Consider the following 18,070-nt stretch of genomic DNA (forward strand, 5'->3'; position numbering starts at 1 on the left):
GAGTTATGCAGATCTAAAACGCGTGGATTGCAGCAGCAGCAAGCCGAAAAGTGCAGGCATGTAAGGGATCTAGAGGTTGACAACATGTCTTCTTAACGGGAGTCCAGGAGCTCATCTCCACAAATGGACTTTTCAGGATCCTTGGGTGGCTCCGTAGTTTGAAACCAATTCTGGTTATCGCTTCTCGGCCTTTTGGCTAAGATCAAGTGTAGTATCTGTTCTTATCAGTTTAATATCTGATACGTCCCCTATCTGGGGACCATATATTAAATGGATTTTTAGAACAGGGAGATGGAAAAAGAGCTTGCTCTGTCCACTCCACGCATTGACCTGGTATTGCAGTATCTCCAGGACCGGTGCACCCCTTCTTTAATGCAGTTTCTAAAATCAGAAAGAATTTAATTCAATGTTTTTTGTTCATTTTGCTTGTTTGTTGGATTTTGGGATCGACTCTTTGGCTTTGCTTTTCTTCTCCTCATTGGATTTTTCATGTTCAAAGTTGCAGAAGCCAGATTACAAGCTCATTTTGGTTCAACTTCAGCAACTGTGCATTGCATTGCCATGTAATGTGATGCAATGCTATCTTTCTAGCTCTCCCTTTTTACTTCCTTTTGGATAAACAGACATATTAGGCAAGCATTTTGGAGCTTTCACCTAAATAACTACAGGTGGTGAGATAAGCTGCACAATATAATTGACCTTTCAGTATATTGTTGCACACACACCATCTATTTAGCAAATGCCCTTGTTATCAACAGCAGCCTTTTAAACTCACCTGAGCTAACAGGTATGTGCGCTGGTTACTCTGCTGCGCTTAAAATTTCTTTTTTGGTTTGCTACAATGCCTTTTCTGAAACGTTGTCTCCTTCTGCTGGAACACTGACTTCTTTCATTTAATGCCTGCAGACTATAAAAGAGAACCCAACCCAAAAAGTTTGGTTGATTAGTCTGTGGCATTCTGTTAAACTGTTGCTTATGGCGGTCTCTGTGAGCTTCTCAGCGACATTCAGCCAGCCAGGTATCCTGCCTGCAGTAGATGGAATGTGGCAATGGAACGCTGGCTGCGCGTGTCATAATAGGCTCTGAGCCTTTATATACCTGTGCACAGCAGCAGCCACCTTCAGTCTGCTGCTGGACAGCCAGCAGCAGCAGCAGCAGGAGAGGTATGTAATCAGGAGACCTCCTGCTAAGGGTAGACAGCTGCTCGTTCCACCCCACCCCCCGCCTTAATTGGTTCTCCTCCCTTCCAACGGTGTTGAGGCGGGTGGGAACAGCAGGGGGTGAAGGTGCTGTGTTTAAAGAGGTGGAGTTATGCAGATCTAAAACGCGTGGATTGCAGCAGCAGCAAGCCGAAAAGTGCAGGCATGTAAGGGATCTAGAGGTTGACAACATGTCTTCTTAACGGGAGTCCAGGAGCTCATCTCCACAAATGGACTTTTCAGGATCCTTGGGTGGCTCCGTAGTTTGAAACCAATTCTGGTTATCGCTTCTCGGCCTTTTGGCTAAGATCAAGTGTAGTATCTGTTCTTATCAGTTTAATATCTGATACGTCCCCTATCTGGGGACCATATATTAAATGGATTTTTAGAACAGGGAGATGGAAAAAGAGCTTGCTCTGTCCACTCCACGCATTGACCTGGTATTGCAGTATCTCCAGGACCGGTGCACCCCTTCTTTAATGCAGTTTCTAAAATCAGAAAGAATTGAATTCAATGTTTTTTGTTCATTTTGCTTGTTTGTCGGATTTTGGGATGGACCCTTTGGCTTTGCTTTTCTTCTCCTCATTGGATTTTTCATGTTCAAAGTTGCAGAAGCCAGATTACAAGCTCATTTTGGTTCAACTTCAGCAACTGTGCATTGCATTGCCATGTAATGTGATGCAATGCTATCTTTCTAGCTCTCCCTTTTTACTTCCTTTTGGATAAACAGACATATTAGGCAAGCATTTTGGAGCTTTCACCTAAATAACTACAGGTGGTGAGATAAGCTGCACAATATAATTGACCTTTCAGTATATTGTTGCACACACACCATCTATTTAGCAAATGCCCTTGTTATCAACAGCAGCCTTTTAAACTCACCTGAGCTAACAGGTATGTGCGCTGGTTACTCTGCTGCGCTTAAAATTTCTTTTTTGGTTTGCTACAATGCCTTTTCTGAAACGTTGTCTCCTTCTGCTGGAACACTGACTTCTTTCATTTAATGCCTGCAGACTATAAAAGAGAACCCAACCCAAAAAGTTTGGTTGATTAGTCTGTGGCATTCTGTTAAACTGTTGCTTATGGCGGTCTCTGTGAGCTTCTCAGCGACATTCAGCCAGCCAGGTATCCTGCCTGCAGTAGATGGAATGTGGCAATGGAACGCTGGCTGCGCGTGTCATAATAGGCTCTGAGCCTTTATATACCTGTGCACAGCAGCAGCCACCTTCAGTCTGCTGCTGGACAGCCAGCAGCAGCAGCAGCAGGAGAGGTATGTAATCAGGAGCCCTCCTGCTAAGGGTAGACAGCTGCTCGTTCCACCCCACCCCCCGCCTTAATTGGTTCTCCTCCCTTCCAACGGTGTTGAGGCGGGTGGGAACAGCAGGGGGTGAAGGTGCTGTGTTTAAAGAGGTGGAGTTATGCAGATCTAAAACGCGTGGATTGCAGCAGCAGCAAGCCGAAAAGTGCAGGCATGTAAGGGATCTAGAGGTTGACAACATGTCTTCTTAACGGGAGTCCAGGAGCTCATCTCCACAAATGGACTTTTCAGGATCCTTGGGTGGCTCCGTAGTTTGAAACCAATTCTGGTTATCGCTTCTCGGCCTTTTGGCTAAGATCAAGTGTAGTATCTGTTCTTATCAGTTTAATATCTGATACGTCCCCTATCTGGGGACCATATATTAAATGGATTTTTAGAACAGGGAGATGGAAAAAGAGCTTGCTCTGTCCACTCCACGCATTGACCTGGTATTGCAGTATCTCCAGGACCGGTGCACCCCTTCTTTAATGCAGTTTCTAAAATCAGAAAGAATTTAATTCAATGTTTTTTGTTCATTTTGCTTGTTTGTTGGATTTTGGGATCGACTCTTTGGCTTTGCTTTTCTTCTCCTCATTGGATTTTTCATGTTCAAAGTTGCAGAAGCCAGATTACAAGCTCATTTTGGTTCAACTTCAGCAACTGTGCATTGCATTGCCATGTAATGTGATGCAATGCTATCTTTCTAGCTCTCCCTTTTTACTTCCTTTTGGATAAACAGACATATTAGGCAAGCATTTTGGAGCTTTCACCTAAATAACTACAGGTGGTGAGATAAGCTGCACAATATAATTGACCTTTCAGTATATTGTTGCACACACACCATCTATTTAGCAAATGCCCTTGTTATCAACAGCAGCCTTTTAAACTCACCTGAGCTAACAGGTATGTGCGCTGGTTACTCTGCTGCGCTTAAAATTTCTTTTTTGGTTTGCTACAATGCCTTTTCTGAAACGTTGTCTCCTTCTGCTGGAACACTGACTTCTTTCATTTAATGCCTGCAGACTATAAAAGAGAACCCAACCCAAAAAGTTTGGTTGATTAGTCTGTGGCATTCTGTTAAACTGTTGCTTATGGCGGTCTCTGTGAGCTTCTCAGCGACATTCAGCCAGCCAGGTATCCTGCCTGCAGTAGATGGAATGTGGCAATGGAACGCTGGCTGCGCGTGTCATAATAGGCTCTGAGCCTTTATATACCTGTGCACAGCAGCAGCCACCTTCAGTCTGCTGCTGGACAGCCAGCAGCAGCAGCAGCAGGAGAGGTATGTAATCAGGAGCCCTCCTGCTAAGGGTAGACAGCTGCTCGTTCCACCCCACCCCCCGCCTTAATTGGTTCTCCTCCCTTCCAACGGTGTTGAGGCGGGTGGGAACAGCAGGGGGTGAAGGTGCTGTGTTTAAAGAGGTGGAGTTATGCAGATCTAAAACGCGTGGATTGCAGCAGCAGCAAGCCGAAAAGTGCAGGCATGTAAGGGATCTAGAGGTTGACAACATGTCTTCTTAACGGGAGTCCAGGAGCTCATCTCCACAAATGGACTTTTCAGGATCCTTGGGTGGCTCCGTAGTTTGAAACCAATTCTGGTTATCGCTTCTCGGCCTTTTGGCTAAGATCAAGTGTAGTATCTGTTCTTATCAGTTTAATATCTGATACGTCCCCTATCTGGGGACCATATATTAAATGGATTTTTAGAACAGGGAGATGGAAAAAGAGCTTGCTCTGTCCACTCCACGCATTGACCTGGTATTGCAGTATCTCCAGGACCGGTGCACCCCTTCTTTAATGCAGTTTCTAAAATCAGAAAGAATTGAATTCAATGTTTTTTGTTCATTTTGCTTGTTTGTCGGATTTTGGGATGGACTCTTTGGCTTTGCTTTTCTTCTCCTCATTGGATTTTTCATGTTCAAAGTTGCAGAAGCCAGATTACAAGCTCATTTTGGTTCAACTTCAGCAACTGTGCATTGCATTGCCATGTAATGTGATGCAATGCTATCTTTCTAGCTCTCCCTTTTTACTTCCTTTTGGATAAACAGACATATTAGGCAAGCATTTTGGAGCTTTCACCTAAATAACTACAGGTGGTGAGATAAGCTGCACAATATAATTGACCTTTCAGTATATTGTTGCACACACACCATCTATTCAGCAAATGCCCTTGTTATCAACAGCAGCCTTTTAAACTCACCTGAGCTAACAGGTATGTGCGCTGGTTACTCTGCTGCGCTTAAAATTTCTTTTTTGGTTTGCTACAATGCCTTTTCTGAAACGTTGTCTCCTTCTACTGGAACACTGACTTCTTTCATTTAATGCCTGCAGACTATAAAAGAGAACCCAACCCAAAAAGTTTGGTTGATTAGTCTGTGGCATTCTGTTAAACTGTTGCTTATGGCGGTCTCTGTGAGCTTCTCAGCGACATTCAGCCAGCCAGGTATCCTGCCTGCAGTAGATGGAATGTGGCAATGGAACACTGGCTGCGCGTGTCATAATAGGCTCTGAGCCTTTATATACCTGTGCACAGCAGCAGCCACCTTCAGTCTGCTGCTGGACAGCCAGCAGCAGCAGCAGCAGGAGAGGTATGTAATCAGCAGCCCTCCTGCTAAGGGTAGACAGCTGCTCGTTCCACCCCACCCCCTGCCTTAATTGGTTCTCCTCCCTTCCAACGGTGTTGAGGCGGGTGGGAACAGCAGGGGGTGAAGGTGCTGTGTTTAAAGAGGTGGAGTTATGCAGATCTAAAACGCGTGGATTGCAGCAGCAGCAAGCCGAAAAGTGCAGGCATGTAAGGGATCTAGAGGTTGACAACATGTCTTCTTAACGGGAGTCCAGGAGCTCATCTCCACAAATGGACTTTTTAGGATCCTTGGGTGGCTCCGTAGTTTGAAACCAATTCTGGTTATCGCTTCTCGGCCTTTTGGCACGATCTGTAGTGGGTTGTGACATTGGGCTGAAGGTTACTGTGGTGGCAGAACCGATTCTTGGCCTTTGGAGATATCCAGTGCTGCTTTTGGGAATCGGTGCTAAAGCTGCAGTGCCTTTTCTTTACGGAGGACGGTGTGTTGGAGGGAGGACGAACTTCGTGGAGGCTGCGATCCGTGTGTGATATTTTCCTTGGTATCTGGAAAAGAAGAGGAAAATCATGGAGACAAGGAGAAACCCTGGAGGAAGGAAGGAGAATCAAGCAAGCAACCCGAATGATTATTTCTCGGAGGAGCATCCGCTGAAGGACACCATCAGGTTCGTGGTTGCTCCTGACCACCGGCAGGTGAAAGATTCTCAATTTATTTTCAATGTTATTTGTAAGCTCTTGAAGATCGACAAGGAGCATCTTTTTTGCTTTCAATCTTTTTTTTCTCGAGGACTTTATGATGTTACGCTTAATAAAGCCTCGCAGTGTGAAAGTGCCTACGCTCTTTATGAAGTAAATAAAGAGAAGGTAGAGCTGGAGGGGGTGAAAGTAATCCCCTCTTTTCAGTTTTCAATGAAAGTACTGACGATTCATTTGTTTAGTCCATTTATTACAGACTCTGAGGTTGAAAGTTACCTATCAATGTATTGTGACAAAATCATCCCTAAGAGACGCGGGGAAACACAGTTTGGAGTGTGGAACGGGAAACGTGTGTATGTGGTATCATTTAGGAAGAACCCGAATGAGGAGGGGGGCGTGTCCAGACCTCCGCCGCAGGTTTATATCAACCATAGCCGCGGTTATTTATTCTTCCCAGGGATGCCACACTACTGCCGTGTGTGTAAAAAATATGGACATCTGGATGCAGAATGTAACAAGTGTTTTAGTTGCATGGGTACTCCTCACCAGATGGATGAGTGCCCTAAAAATAAGAAAAAGGAGGTAGAGGAGATGGACACATCGCCTGAAGAACAGCAACAAGAAGCTAAAGACGATGTGGAAGCAGGCATTGCTGCTGAAGAGGAAAAAGGGGAAGAGGAGAAAGAAAGGAGTGAGAAGGAGGAGACAGAAAGAAAGAGAAAAGAGGAAGAGGAGGGACGGGCAATGAAGGAGAAGAAGAAGGAGGAATGGGTTAAAAAATCACTAGAAGAAGAGGAAAGGAAGTTGGAAGAAAGGAAGAGAAAGAAGGAAGAGGAAAAACAGAAGAGGATAGAGGACATAGAAAAAAGGGCCATGGAGATAAAGAAACAGATGGAAAGGAAAAAGAGAGAAGAGCAGAAGAAAGAAGATAAGAAGAAAGAAGATAAGAATGAAAAGAAGAAGATAGAAGAACAGAAGAAAGAAGATCAGAAGAGAGAAGAGAAGAGTCAAATGTTGCAAGAAATTTCTCCACTAAGTAAAGGGAGTAGTTGTGGAGGGGAAAGTGATATTCCAGAAGTAGTGGAGTCCACTCCTACTAATTCCCTGTCGCAGAGCTTACCTTGCGCGCAGGTACAAATGGACTGCACAGAAAAATCTCTAAAAAGAAGTGTGGATAGAAGTGATAATGAAGGAATACCATGTGGTGGGAAAGTAAAGGCTTTAGAAGCAACAAGTCTGCTGGGGAGTGTGTCATCTTCGGATGTATCAGATCTGGAGGTAGACCCATCTTCTCCGGCAGTAGAGAATGAGGGCGGAGGGAAGAGCCCTGCACTAAATGTTAGAAGATGATCCGCTCAATGTCCCTGAATGTTCAGGGGTTTAACGACCTATATAAGAGAACTGCTTTATATGATTTTTTAAATAATGAAAATATTGATTTTATCTTTCTACAAGAATGTAATTTGACAAAAAAAATAAGCTATGAATATTTACAGGGTATATGGAAGGGTAACTTATGCTTTTCTGGTGGGAACGAGTCAAAAAGTGATGGTGTGGGGTTTTTATGCTCTAAAGATTGGGAGATTGTAAATTATGAAGAGATATACCCTGGGAGGATTTTAAGAATTGATGTGCAGAAAAATGGGAAGAAAGTGAGGTGTTTTAATGTGTATGCAAATGCAGAAAAAGCCTTGAGATTACATTTGTTTGAACTTTTGCAGCTGTTTTTACCTGGAGTAGATCCATTAGTTTTAGGTGGGGATTTTAATTGTCATTTAAAAAATGTAAAAGATGGGTCAGCTTCATGTCTTAGAAATATTTTAGCAGCTTTTAATCTTAAAGATACATGGGCATTAGATGGACAAAAAAAGGAGCATGAAGTCACTTGGGTGGGGAGAGGTGTTTCATCCAGAATAGATTATATTTTTATATCTCAAGCCCTAACATGCTCAGGTTTTAAAACGCATTCAACACCTTTTTCAGATCATAAAATAATAGAATGTAGTTTTAAAATAGAATCAGATGTGGATAAAAGACCGTCACACTGGAAATTTAATGTATCCCTACTACAAGACGAGGTGGTTATGGAAGGTTTTAAAAAGCTGTATGAAAAACTGAAGCTAAAAAAAATGTTTTTTAAATCTATTTTTAATTGGTGGGATTTTGTCAAGAAGGAGGTAAAAATATTTTTTATTAAAGAAGGAAAGAAGAAAGCTGCTGCAAAACGTATTTTTTATAATGATCTTAATGCTAAACTGCAATGTTTTTTTCACCTCGAAAATAACGGATGTGATCTGCAGGAGGCGATCCGAACAACAAAAGAAAAGATCCAAAACTGCCTGAAAGAAAAAGGTAAAGAAATTATTTTTAATTCCCGAGTAAAAGTTTTAGACGAGGATGAAAAATGCACAAAATTCTTTTTTAAAAAAATATGTGACAAGAAGGATTATATGAAGGTTTTGGAAGGAGAAACAAGTTTGGAGGGGAAGAAGATGAAAGCAAAAGAATTTTATGATGATTTATTTTCTGTTAAAAACACGGATGTGTCTCTAAAAAAACATTTTTTAGAAGGACTGGAAAAAAATTTTAATGCGGAAGATAAATCTTTTTTAATAGGGAATTTTACTAAAGAGGAAGTTTTTAATACAATTAATACGCTACAAAATAACAAAACGCCGGGAGCAGATGGACTACCTGTTGAATTTTACAAGTGTTTATGGGAGATCATGGGTGAGGATTTTTATGAAGTAATTTTAGAAGCAGAAGCATCTTTTAGTGTCCCAGAGTCGTGGTGGGAGGGTCTTATTGTTTTATTATTTAAGAAAGGAAATAAAGAACTGATTAAAAATTGGAGACCAATAACCCTTTTAAATACGGACTGTAAGGTATATGCAAAGTTACTAGCAAATAGATTAAAAAAGGTAATCGGCTCAGTAATAGAAGTGGATCAGACGTGTGCAGTGCCAAATCGGAGAATCAGCGACTCATTGATTTTAATCAGGGATGTTTTATGGGATGTTTTAGACAGAAAACAAAAGCTTGCTCTAATTACTTTGGATTTTGAAAAAGCGTACGATAGAGTTGCCCATGATTTTTTATTTGCAGTTTTAGAGAAAATGGGATGCCCGGATGTTTTTAGCAAACGTATTAAATCTCTTTACAAATCATGTTTTAGCAAAATATCTATAAATGGTTTTTTATCTGATAATGTAAAAATAAACTGTGGCGTTAAACAGGGGTGTCCCTTATCCCCTATTCTTTTTATTTGTGCAATTGAACCACTTTTAGCAGCTTTTAGGAGAGATAAGGTAATCAATGGTTTTTTTATTCCCGGGAGTTGCAATGAACAAGTTAAAGTGGTGGCATATATGGATGATGTGACGGTTTTAGTTAAAGACACTAGAAGCATGAACAGAGCCATAAGAACAGTGGATTGGTTTGGGGGCGCATCGGGTTTTAAAATTAACATGGAAAAATCTGGTATTTTAACTGTTGGTGATTTTATTGTAGATTCTGAGTGTAAATTAACAAGAATGAATGAAGTAAAAATTTTAGGTATTTATTTCTCAGAGTCAGGTGGTAATGTAAGAAATTGGGAGTCTCTGCTGGAAAGAGTTAAGAAAAAGATTACTTTCTGGCAGTTGAGAGATCTTACCCTGGAAGGAAAAATTTTAATTATTAGACAGGTTTTACTCCCAATGTTTTTATATGTCTCAACAGTTTTTATCCCCCAAAATAATATCATGAAGAGAGTTATTAAGGTATGTTTTAATTTTTTATGGAGATCCAAGATGGAAAGAGTAAAGAGAGAGGAGATATATAAATCAAAGAAAAAAGGTGGGAAAGGTTTTCCGGATATTAGGTCCTTTTTATATGCAAAGTATGTAGCGAACTGTGTATGCACTTTATTAGGACCAGACTCTAAGCTAAAGTTGTTTTCTATATATAATTTAGGTTTCTATATTAGAAATTATAAATGGTTGGAGATGTCTCTAAATAGGCCTTATAGGTTTTTACCTCCAGGAAATTATATTGTTTTAGAAAAAATTTTAAGAGATTTTAAACTTAAGATGGTCGAAATAAATGTTCTTAAATGCCATAAAAAAATCCTAAAAATCCTGGAAGAGAGAATAGGTATCAGTCCTGTGGAACATTTTTCATTCAAAATTGTGGAAAGAATCTGGATGAATGTAAATTATAGTGTGTTATCTAATGAACACAGGGATTTACTCTGGTGTATAGTAAAAGACTGCCTGCCAACCCGTGAGTTCCAACACAGGCGTGGGTTGGTAAGATCTGAAGTGTGCCCAAGATCCAGGTGTGGGAATAGTGAAACACCCATGCACATCTTCTGGAATTGTAATTTTGCACAGACAATATGGAGGAAAGTGTGCAATATAGTGAGAGCTGTGAGTACTGTTAATTTTTTGGATTTTAACAGAGTATTTTATGGGATGGGGATAAGAGAGGAGGATTTTAAAATTGTATGGATTATTATTGCATGTGTGAAGGCGGCATTGTGGAAAGCAAGGAACATTTTAGTGTTTAAACATAAGGAAGTAACAGTCGACCAGTGTATTAAATTATGTCTAAGTTATTTGTACATGTATTTCTGGAGGGACAAAATGACGCTTGGCAAGGTGAAAGCAAATGAGAAATGGAAACAATGTAAATGGAATGAACTTACCTTGTAAGCTTTGATTTTTTGAAAACCTGTGGAAAAACAAAAAAAGAAAAACAAAAACAAACAAAAAAAATAGCCAAAACTATATAATTTTTAAAAAAAAAAAAAAAAAGAGGGAAAAAATAAATAAATATATATATATAAAAGAAAAAGAAAATAAAAGATTTGGAGAAGTATTAAAATTGGTAGAATGCACGATGATGGATTTGAGTCTTCTTATCTTTTTGTTGATTCCAAGACTTTGTAATCTGAGTGTAAAAAAAAAAAAAAAAAAATCTGTTCTTATCAGTTTAATATCTGATACGTCCCCTATCTGGGGACCATATATTAAATGGATTTTTAGAACAGGGAGATGGAAAAAGAGCTTGCTCTGTCCACTCCACGCATTGACCTGGTATTGCAGTATCTCCAGGACCGGTGCACCCCTTCTTTAATGCAGTTTCTAAAATCAGAAAGAATTGAATTCAATGTTTTTTGTTCATTTTGCTTGTTTGTCGGATTTTGGGATGGACTCTTTGGCTTTGCTTTTCTTCTCCTCATTGGATTTTTCATGTTCAAAGTTGCAGAAGCCAGATTACAAGCTCATTTTGGTTCAACTTCAGCAACTGTGCATTGCATTGCCATGTAATGTGATGCAATGCTATCTTTCTAGCTCTCCCTTTTTACTTCCTTTTGGATAAACAGACATATTAGGCAAGCATTTTGGAGCTTTCACCTAAATAACTACAGGTGGTGAGATAAGCTGCACAATATAATTGACCTTTCAGTATATTGTTGCACACACACCATCTATTTAGCAAATGCCCTTGTTATCAACAGCAGCCTTTTAAACTCACCTGAGCTAACAGGTATGTGCGCTGGTTACTCTGCTGCGCTTAAAATTTCTTTTTTGGTTTGCTACAATGCCTTTTCTGAAACGTTGTCTCCTTCTGCTGGAACACTGACTTCTTTCATTTAATGCCTGCAGACTATAAAAGAGAACCCAACCCAAAAAGTTTGGTTGATTAGTCTGTGGCATTCTGTTAAACTGTTGCTTATGGCGGTCTCTGTGAGCTTCTCAGCGACATTCAGCCAGCCAGGTATCCTGCCTGCAGTAGATGGAATGTGGCAATGGAACGCTGGCTGCGCGTGTCATAATAGGCTCTGAGCCTTTATATACCTGTGCACAGCAGCAGCCACCTTCAGTCTGCTGCTGGACAGCCAGCAGCAGCAGCAGCAGGAGAGGTATGTAATCAGGAGCCCTCCTGCTAAGGGTAGACAGCTGCTCGTTCCACCCCACCCCCCGCCTTAATTGGTTCTCCTCCCTTCCAACGGTGTTGAGGCGGGTGGGAACAGCAGGGGGTGAAGGTGCTGTGTTTAAAGAGGTGGAGTTATGCAGATCTAAAACGCGTGGATTGCAGCAGCAGCAAGCCGAAAAGTGCAGGCATGTAAGGGATCTAGAGGTTGACAACATGTCTTCTTAACGGGAGTCCAGGAGCTCATCTCCACAAATGGACTTTTCAGGATCCTTGGGTGGCTCCGTAGTTTGAAACCAATTCTGGTTATCGCTTCTCGGCCTTTTGGCTAAGATCAAGTGTAGTATCTGTTCTTATCAGTTTAATATCTGATACGTCCCCTATCTGGGGACCATATATTAAATGGATTTTTAGAACAGGGAGATGGAAAAAGAGCTTGCTCTGTCCACTCCACGCATTGACCTGGTATTGCAGTATCTCCAGGACCGGTGCACCCCTTCTTTAATGCAGTTTCTAAAATCAGAAAGAATTGAATTCAATGTTTTTTGTTCATTTTGCTTGTTTGTCGGATTTTGGGATGGACTCTTTGGCTTTGCTTTTCTTCTCCTCATTGGATTTTTCATGTTCAAAGTTGCAGAAGCCAGATTACAAGCTCATTTTGGTTCAACTTCAGCAACTGTGCATTGCATTGCCATGTAATGTGATGCAATGCTATCTTTCTAGCTCTCCCTTTTTACTTCCTTTTGGATAAACAGACATATTAGGCAAGCATTTTGGAGCTTTCACCTAAATAACTACAGGTGGTGAGATAAGCTGCACAATATAATTGACCTTTCAGTATATTGTTGCACACACACCATCTATTTAGCAAATGCCCTTGTTATCAACAGCAGCCTTTTAAACTCACCTGAGCTAACAGGTATGTGCGCTGGTTACTCTGCTGCGCTTAAAATTTCTTTTTTGGTTTGCTACAATGCCTTTTCTGAAACGTTGTCTCCTTCTGCTGGAACACTGACTTCTTTCATTTAATGCCTGCAGACTATAAAAGAGAACCCAACCCAAAAAGTTTGGTTGATTAGTCTGTGGCATTCTGTTAAACTGTTGCTTATGGCGGTCTCTGTGAGCTTCTCAGCGACATTCAGCCAGCCAGGTATCCTGCCTGCAGTAGATGGAATGTGGCAATGGAACGCTGGCTGCGCGTGTCATAATAGGCTCTGAGCCTTTATATACCTGTGCACAGCAGCAGCCACCTTCAGTCTGCTGCTGGACAGCCAGCAGCAGCAGCAGGAGAGGTATGTAATCAGGAGCCCTCCTGCTAAGGGTAGACAGCTGCTCGTTCCACCCCACCCCCCGCCTTAATTGGTTCTCCTCCCTTCCAACGGTGTTGAGGCGGGTGGGAACAGCAGGGGGTGAAGGTGCTGTGTTTAAAGAGGTGGAGTTATGCAGATCTAAAACGCGTGGATTGCAGCAGCAGCAAGCCGAAAAGTGCAGGCATGTAAGGGATCTAGAGGTTGACAACATGTCTTCTTAACGGGAGTCCAGGAGCTCATCTCCACAAATGGACTTTTCAGGATCCTTGGGTGGCTCCGTAGTTTGAAACCAATTCTGGTTATCGCTTCTCGGCCTTTTGGCTAAGATCAAGTGTAGTATCTGTTCTTATCAGTTTAATATCTGATACGTCCCCTATCTGGGGACCATATATTAAATGGATTTTTAGAACAGGGAGATGGAAAAAGAGCTTGCTCTGTCCACTCCACGCATTGACCTGGTATTGCAGTATCTCCAGGACCGGTGCACCCCTTCTTTAATGCAGTTTCTAAAATCAGAAAGAATTGAATTCAATGTTTTTTGTTCATTTTGCTTGTTTGTCGGATTTTGGGATGGACTCTTTGGCTTTGCTTTTCTTCTCCTCATTGGATTTTTCATGTTCAAAGTTGCAGAAGCCAGATTACAAGCTCATTTTGGTTCAACTTCAGCAACTGTGCATTGCATTGCCATGTAATGTGATGCAATGCTATCTTTCTAGCTCTCCCTTTTTACTTCCTTTTGGATTAACAGACATATTAGGCAAGCATTTTGGAGCTTTCACCTAAATAACTACAGGTGGTGAGATAAGCTGCACAATATAATTGACCTTTCAGTATATTGTTGCACACACACCATCTATTTAGCAAATGCCCTTGTTATCAACAGCAGCCTTTTAAACTCACCTGAGCTAACAGGTATGTGCGCTGGTTACTCTGCTGCGCTTAAAATTTCTTTTTTGGTTTGCTACAATGCCTTTTCTGAAACGTTGTCTCCTTCTGCTGGAACACTGACTTCTTTCATTTAATGCCTGCAGACTATAAAAGAGAACCCAACCCAAAAAGTTTGGTTGATTAGTCTGTGGCATTCTGTTAAACTGTTGCTTATGGCGGTCTCTGTGAGCTTCTCAGCGACATTCAGCCAGCCAGGTATCCTGCCTGCAGTAGATGGAATGTGGCAATGGAACGCTGGCTGCGCGTGTCATAATAGGCTCTGAGCCTTTATATACCTGTGCACAGCAGCAGCCACCTTCAGTCTGCTGCTGGACAGCCAGCAGCAGCAGCAGCAGGAGAGGTATGTAATCAGGAGCCCTCCTGCTAAGGGTAGACAGCTGCTCGTTCCACCCCACCCCCCGCCTTAATTGGTTCTCCTCCCTTCCAACGGTGTTGAGGCGGGTGGGAACAGCAGGGGGTGAAGGTGCTGTGTTTAAAGAGGTGGAGTTATGCAGATCTAAAACGCGTGGATTGCAGCAGCAGCAAGCCGAAAAGTGCAGGCATGTAAGGGATCTAGAGGTTGACAACATGTCTTCTTAACGGGAGTCCAGGAGCTCATCTCCACAAATGGACTTTTCAGGATCCTTGGGTGGCTCCGTAGTTTGAAACCAATTCTGGTTATCGCTTCTCGGCCTTTTGGCTAAGATCAAGTGTAGTATCTGTTCTTATCAGTTTAATATCTGATACGTCCCCTATCTGGGGACCATATATTAAATGGATTTTTAGAACAGGGAGATGGAAAAAGAGCTTGCTCTGTCCACTCCACGCATTGACCTGGTATTGCAGTATCTCCAGGACCGGTGCACCCCTTCTGTAATGCAGTTTCTAAAATCAGAAAGAATTGAATTCAATGTTTTTTGTTCATTTTGCTTGTTTGTCGGATTTTGGGATGGACTCTTTGGCTTTGCTTTTCTTCTCCTCATTGGATTTTTCATGTTCAAAGTTGCAGAAGCCAGATTACAAGCTCATTTTGGTTCAACTTCAGCAACTGTGCATTGCATTGCCATGTAATGTGATGCAATGCTATCTTTCTAGCTCTCCCTTTTTACTTCCTTTTGGATAAACAGACATATTAGGCAAGCATTTTGGAGCTTTCACCTAAATAACTACAGGTGGTGAGATAAGCTGCACAATATAATTGACCTTTCAGTATATTGTTGCACACACACCATCTATTTAGCAAATGCCCTTGTTATCAACAGCAGCCTTTTAAACTCACCTGAGCTAACAGGTATGTGCGCTGGTTACTCTGCTGCGCTTAAAATTTCTTTTTTGGTTTGCTACAATGCCTTTTCTGAAACGTTGTCTCCTTCTGCTGGAACACTGACTTCTTTCATTTAATGCCTGCAGACTATAAAAGAGAACCCAACCCAAAAAGTTTGGTTGATTAGTCTGTGGCATTCTGTTAAACTGTTGCTTATGGCGGTCTCTGTGAGCTTCTCAGCGACATTCAGCCAGCCAGGTATCCTGCCTGCAGTAGATGGAATGTGGCAATGGAACGCTGGCTGCGCGTGTCATAATAGGCTCTGAGCCTTTATATACCTGTGCACAGCAGCAGCCACCTTCAGTCTGCTGCTGGACAGCCAGCAGCAGCAGCAGCAGGAGAGGTATGTAATCAGGAGCCCTCCTGCTAAGGGTAGACAGCTGCTCGTTCCACCCCACCCCCCACCTTAATTGGTTCTCCTCCCTTCCAACGGTGTTGAGGCGGGTGGGAACAGCAGGGGGTGAAGGTGCTGTGTTTAAAGAGGTGGAGTTATGCAGATCTAAAACGCGTGGATTGCAGCAGCAGCAAGCCGAAAAGTGCAGGCATGTAAGGGATCTAGAGGTTGACAACATGTCTTCTTAACGGGAGTCCAGGAGCTCATCTCCACAAATGGACTTTTCAGGATCCTTGGGTGGCTCCGTAGTTTGAAACCAATTCTGGTTATCGCTTCTCGGCCTTTTGGCTAAGATCAAGTGTAGTATCTGTTCTTATCAGTTTAATATCTGATACGTCCCCTATCTGGGGACCATATATTAAATGGATTTTTAGAACAGGGAGATGGAAAAAGAGCTTGCTCTGTCCACTCCACGCATTGACCTGGTATTGCAGTATCTCCAGGACCGGTGCACCCCTTCTTTAATGCAGTTTCTAAAATCAGAAAGAATTGAATTCAATGTTTTTTGTTCATTTTGCTTGTTTGTCGGATTTTGGGATGGACTCTTTGGCTTTGCTTTTCTTCTCCTCATTGGATTTTTCATGTTCAAAGTTGCAGAAGCCAGATTACAAGCTCATTTTGGTTCAACTTCAGCAACTTTGCATTGCATTGCCATGTAATGTGATGCAATGCTATCTTTCTAGCTCTCCCTTTTTACTTCCTTTTGGATAAACAGACATATTAGGCAAGCATTTTGGAGCTTTCACCTAAATAACTACAGGTGGTGAGATAAGCTGCACAATATAATTGACCTTTCAGTATATTGTTGCACACACACCATCTATTTAGCAAATGCCCTTGTTATCAACAGCAGCCTTTTAAACTCACCTGAGCTAACAGGTATGTGCGCTGGTTACTCTGCTGCGCTTAAAATTTCTTTTTTGGTTTGCTACAATGCCTTTTCTGAAACGTTGTCTCCTTCTGCTGGAACACTGACTTCTTTCATTTAATGCCTGCAGACTATAAAAGAGAACCCAACCCAAAAAGTTTGGTTGATTAGTCTGTGGCATTCGGTTAAACTGTTGCTTATGGCTGTCTCTGTGAGCTTCTCAGCGACATTCAGCCAGCCAGGTATCCTGCCTGCAGTAGATGGAATGTGGCAATGGAACGCTGGCTGCGCGTGTCATAAAAGGCTCTGAGCCTTTATATACCTGTGCACAGCAGCAGCCACCTTCAGTCTGCTGCTGGACAGCCAGCAGCAGCAGCAGCAGGAGAGGTATGTAATCAGGAGCCCTCCTGCTAAGGGTAGACAGCTGCTCGTTCCACCCCACCCCCCGCCTTAATTGGTTCTCCTCCCTTCCAACGGTGTTGAGGCGGGTGGGAACAGCAGGGGGTGAAGGTGCTGTGTTTAAAGAGGTGGAGTTATGCAGATCTAAAACGCGTGGATTGCAGCAGCAGCAAGCCGAAAAGTGCAGGCATGTAAGGGATCTAGAGGTTGACAACATGTCTTCTTAACGGGAGTCCAGGAGCTCATCTCCACAAATGGACTTTTCAGGATCCTTGGGTGGCTCCGTAGTTTGAAACCAATTCTGGTTATCGCTTCTCGGCCTTTTGGCTAAGATCAAGTGTAGTATCTGTTCTTATCAGTTTAATATCTGATACGTCCCCTATCTGGGGACCATATATTAAATGGATTTTTAGAACAGGGAGATGGAAAAAGAGCTTGCTCTGTCCACTCCACGCATTGACCTGGTATTGCAGTATCTCCAGGACCGGTGCACCCCTTCTTTAATGCAGTTTCTAAAATCAGAAAGAATTGAATTCAATGTTTTTTGTTCATTTTGCTTGTTTGTCGGATTTTGGGATGGACTCTTTGGCTTTGCTTTTCTTCTCCTCATTGGATTTTTCATGTTCAAAGTTGCAGAAGCCAGATTACAAGCTCATTTTGGTTCAACTTCAGCAACTGTGCATTGCATTGCCATGTAATGTGATGCAATGCTATCTTTCTAGCTCTCCCTTTTTACTTCCTTTTGGATAAACAGACATATTAGGCAAGCATTTTGGAGCTTTCACCTAAATAACTACAGGTGGTGAGATAAGCTGCACAATATAATTGACCTTTCAGTATATTGTTGCACACACACCATCTATTTAGCAAATGCCCTTGTTATCAACAGCAGCCTTTTAAACTCACCTGAGCTAACAGGTATGTGCGCTGGTTACTCTGCTGCGCTTAAAATTTCTTTTTTGGTTTGCTACAATGCCTTTTCTGAAACGTTGTCTCCTTCTGCTGGAACACTGACTTCTTTCATTTAATGCCTGCAGACTATAAAAGAGAACCCAACCCAAAAAGTTTGGTTGATTAGTCTGTGGCATTCTGTTAAACTGTTGCTTATGGCGGTCTCTGTGAGCTTCTCAGCGACATTCAGCCAGCCAGGTATCCTGCC

The 18,070-nt window shown here is 42.1% G+C and overlaps 9 non-coding genes and 1 pseudogene across 9 annotated transcripts; all 10 read left to right on the top strand.

Moving 5' to 3' along the window:
- Window positions 1-176: 176 nt before the first annotated feature.
- Window positions 177-367, top strand: LOC141229583 (U2 spliceosomal RNA). Its single transcript, XR_012296239.1, has one exon. It is a non-coding gene; the product is annotated as a U2 spliceosomal RNA (small nuclear RNA).
- Window positions 368-1,482: 1,115 nt separating this feature from the next.
- On the top strand, window positions 1,483-1,673 carry LOC141229584 (U2 spliceosomal RNA). Its single transcript, XR_012296240.1, has one exon. It is a non-coding gene; the product is annotated as a U2 spliceosomal RNA (small nuclear RNA).
- Window positions 1,674-2,788: 1,115 nt separating this feature from the next.
- On the top strand, window positions 2,789-2,979 carry LOC141229585 (U2 spliceosomal RNA). The gene has a single exon (XR_012296241.1). It is a non-coding gene; the product is annotated as a U2 spliceosomal RNA (small nuclear RNA).
- A 1,115-nt stretch (window positions 2,980-4,094) lies between these two features.
- On the top strand, window positions 4,095-4,285 carry LOC141229586 (U2 spliceosomal RNA). The gene has a single exon (XR_012296242.1). It is a non-coding gene; the product is annotated as a U2 spliceosomal RNA (small nuclear RNA).
- Window positions 4,286-10,670: 6,385 nt separating this feature from the next.
- LOC141229667 (U2 spliceosomal RNA) lies at window positions 10,671-10,882 on the top strand (annotated as a pseudogene).
- Window positions 10,883-11,997: 1,115 nt separating this feature from the next.
- On the top strand, window positions 11,998-12,188 carry LOC141229587 (U2 spliceosomal RNA). The gene has a single exon (XR_012296243.1). It is a non-coding gene; the product is annotated as a U2 spliceosomal RNA (small nuclear RNA).
- A 1,112-nt stretch (window positions 12,189-13,300) lies between these two features.
- LOC141229588 (U2 spliceosomal RNA) lies at window positions 13,301-13,491 on the top strand. The gene has a single exon (XR_012296244.1). It is a non-coding gene; the product is annotated as a U2 spliceosomal RNA (small nuclear RNA).
- A 1,115-nt stretch (window positions 13,492-14,606) lies between these two features.
- Window positions 14,607-14,797, top strand: LOC141229589 (U2 spliceosomal RNA). The gene has a single exon (XR_012296245.1). It is a non-coding gene; the product is annotated as a U2 spliceosomal RNA (small nuclear RNA).
- A 1,115-nt stretch (window positions 14,798-15,912) lies between these two features.
- Window positions 15,913-16,103, top strand: LOC141229590 (U2 spliceosomal RNA). The gene has a single exon (XR_012296246.1). It is a non-coding gene; the product is annotated as a U2 spliceosomal RNA (small nuclear RNA).
- A 1,115-nt stretch (window positions 16,104-17,218) lies between these two features.
- LOC141229591 (U2 spliceosomal RNA) lies at window positions 17,219-17,409 on the top strand. Its single transcript, XR_012296247.1, has one exon. It is a non-coding gene; the product is annotated as a U2 spliceosomal RNA (small nuclear RNA).
- Window positions 17,410-18,070: the final 661 nt, after the last annotated feature.

The sequence above is a fragment of the Phyllobates terribilis genome, unplaced genomic scaffold (assembly GCF_046119375.1).
Source record: "Phyllobates terribilis strain yellow unplaced genomic scaffold, ASM4611937v1 Scaffold_487__1_contigs__length_1357975, whole genome shotgun sequence".
NCBI classification, from domain to species: domain Eukaryota; kingdom Metazoa; phylum Chordata; class Amphibia; order Anura; family Dendrobatidae; genus Phyllobates; species Phyllobates terribilis.